Below are 3,571 nucleotides of genomic sequence, written 5' to 3'. Positions count from 1 at the left end.
CTTCCCTTCCCTTCCCTTCCCTTCCCTTCCCTTCCCTTCCCTTCCCTTCCCTTCCCTTCCCTTCCCTTCCCTTCCCTTCCTTCCCTTCTCTTTTCTTTTATTTCCTTTTTAAAATTTTCCTCAGTCCCTAGGAGCAAGTTGCAGTCATTTTCTCCCCGATCTGTCCCTCTGTCATCAGTCTCACTGTTTTTTAGGTCTTTCAACACAATGAATTTGGGGGAAAAAATACCTCAAGCAAAATACAACAGGAAAAGAATCTCCACTTTTCTGTTCTAAATTAATTTCATCTTTTCGTGTCTCAAAAACTGTGGATTCAACACCTCCACTGTGCTCTGTGGGAAAAAAGAAAAGCCCTACCTGTTCCCTTGGCTCTGCTGGAGGCTGGAGGGTGCTAGGCCCCTGTGTAGTAGTGCATAGAAATCTAGCTTTTTTCCTTTCTCTGTATATTGGGCTCAGAGATTACACTGTGTCTCTATGTGAATACACAAAGCATTTACCAATATGTATCTGTCTACTTTCTCTTGTTTAATAAAAAGAAAGAAGTTAAGGGAGGGTATAGATGGTTAGCAAGGGCAGGTTTGAGTTGTCTGGGGGCTTAAGTGGCATCTGACAATGTGGCTTTTCCTCTGGCATGTTTAATTGTGATGTTTAACAGACATCCTTGCAGTTTAAGGTAACACTTTTACAGTAAAATTCTCTCCTAACGATGACTTGAGCCCTGCCACTCAGTGGAAGAATCAGCAGAACCTGTAGGATTTTATCTGGAGTTGGCATTCTCTGCTGTAACTTTATCTTTAATTATTTAGTTTAAATTTTTTGGTTTGTTTTCACTGGAAAGAAAAAGATGTTCATTTTAAATATTGAAGTGTACAAGTTGCTTTGTTACAATAAAATCAATGTGTACACAAAGGAAAAACAAAACAAAACAAAATGATTCTCCATACCCTTTACAGAGTGATTCACTTTTGTGGACTGAACTTTTTGAGAGTAATTTTATGACCTGATCTCTTACATATAAAATTGTCATGAAAATGTATCATCAAATTGAGATGAATTAATTTGATGGCACAGATAATTTTCTAAAGGTTTATTATTATTTTTTTAAAGTCTGAGGCCAAATGTTGAAGTTTTAAAGCTCAAGTTTTACGTTTAGGGGTATTGACAGACACAGAATTCTCATTCAAGTGCAAGCTGCTTAGAGAACTCCGCACACACGTTTAAAGTCTCAAGTAATTGAGCCTTCCGTCTGTAGCTACCTGAACACTGTGAATTCTAATCTTTGACTTCTGCTCGCTCTAGGGCTTGAACATTCACATTTGTGACTTCCATCTCAACAACAGATTCCAATTCAGATTGTCCTCGGGGCGATCACGTGGCTGGCGTGGGGTTCTGGCTCCTTGCTCTTCCACACTCTTAACGCTTTCCTCTCTGTTGTTTTCACTACTGTTCTGTGAAATAGTTATTTTTGTTGCACTAATTTGCATATTTACTGTGGTTATAATTGAGAAACGCATGATGCAATAATGTTAAATTTATTTTAGAAAAATTATGGACGACTACAATAGCTGTCGGTGAAAGTTTCTACATTTATCATCTACGTGCACGTTTTTTTTTTTTTCACTTGGACGGTCATGGTATCTTTAGAGAGGAGGCTGAGCAGACGGGTGGTGGGAAACCTATCAGGAACAGAAGGGATCCATGAGAACTGCTATGGCCGTCTCTCCTGTAGCATCCAACCATGGAGCGGCATGCGCTTACTCTTCAGGATCTCTGGGAAACAGCAGTGGAGGTAGAGATTTAGGTGAAGCGGTCTATAAAGTGAAGTCAGGATTCAAAAGTGAAGAAACAAAGATTGAAGAGAAGAGAGCAGAAAAGGTCCACACAAAGCACATTGTGGGAATGGCTTTCGAGTTTGCAGGTGCTTGTCCATTAGTCTGCTTGGAAGTCGGGGAGACCGAGCCTCTGTCCATGATGTTCCGTTCCTTCTCCTTGTCTCTTCTCAGTTTTGCTAGGGAGATTTCAGATGTTTCCCCAATGATGAGAAGATTTTAGGGTTCGGTAGTAACTGTCAAATGTCAGGTGTCTAAACTCTCTCCACATTTGTTGGTTAAACAGGACATCACATTGGACCTAAGTGTTTCATACCAGACTGGAAAAGTCATGACTTTCTAACTGGGATAAGTGGGCACATTTTGGATGAAGGATGGAATGCAGTCACTTTTAGTTTATTTTCATTGGAGAATTTATTTCCTTTCGGAAGTGCAGGATACAGGAGTAGTTTCACACTGTGAACTTTGCATCTTATTTCTACTACGCAGGTTTGACGTAATTTTATCTCCTTCTATATTGGGGCTTCTCAAATGAACTGTTCTTCAGTCAGGAAAGATGCGAAAGACCAGGAAATGAGTCGGTTAAGCTTGAGTTTGGCGTATGAGCTTGTACTCTACCAGGTGGCGACTGCATCGATGTTAAGCAGGTTACTGACCCTCATCGCCCTGATGTTTACCTATGTCCCACGAGAGATGTGAATATAGTCTGAGATGACGTGTGAAAAGGGCTTAGCACAGAGCCTGCCCAGGAGCTAACCCTGCGGAAGTCATGACAGGATGCCCTGAAAATGAGAGGAGAAATGTAAGGCCTAGGGAGATCTGTGGCCTACAGCATCAAGACGGAGAAAAAGGGAAGCCCCCAGTATATCCATTAGGAGCTGCTCTTTGCCTGGGAGTTGCACTGAAAACAGGTGTCGAAGTTAGTGGTATTGAAAGAATTTAAGCTTTACAAAGTCAGTTATTATAGATATCTGTAATAGCATTGCATTGTATTGTCCTTTCAAATACTGGAATGGTTGTGAAGATTCAAATCTCTGCACAATTTCTCTGGAAGGGGCTTACTTGCAGCTGGTGAATAAAATTCTTCATGCTATGTTGATGGTTGTACAGTCAGGTTCCATAATACCTAACAAATGTTTTTGGCTTTGAGTCTGTATTTGCTATATTTGGTTTCATTTCACGTCATTTGCAATTTCTTCCTGAATATTCTAAATACACAAAGTCCTTTGAACAAAAAGGCTAAGAGAAGTCATTGGTTTTGAATACTAAACCTGGGTTTAGATGTAAATATTTAATAATGCTTTAAAAGTTTTATCTTTAAGTGTTCCTTTCATTTCTTAGATTTTTTGGACTGGCAGCTATAATTTGTGTTTTCTAGATTTCTTGTATTAACTAGAGTGTAAGTTTCCTTTATAAAGAAGTGATGCACTATTAAATTTAAAGGAAACTTTAAAATGTATCTCTTAGACACTAAGCCACCAACCAGGCAGCATACAGGAGCTGGTCCAAGGCCCCTGATACATATACAGCAGAGTATTGCTTAGTCTGACCTCAGTGGGAGAAGACTCCCCTAACCCCCGAGAGACTTGAGGCTCCAGGGAATAGGGAGGCCTGGTGGGGGTTGGGGGGAGATCCTCTTGGAGACTGAGGGGGAAGAGGAATGGGATGAGGAACTGTGGGAGGGCCGACTGGGAGAGGGTCAACAACTGGATTGTAAAACAAAAATTAAAGTAATAAAAAAT

Source organism: Grammomys surdaster, unplaced genomic scaffold (genome assembly GCF_004785775.1).
Source record: "Grammomys surdaster isolate TR1022 unplaced genomic scaffold, NIH_TR_1.0 126059, whole genome shotgun sequence".
NCBI lineage: Eukaryota > Metazoa > Chordata > Mammalia > Rodentia > Muridae > Grammomys > Grammomys surdaster.
Note: the sequence above shows the minus strand (reverse complement) of the source record.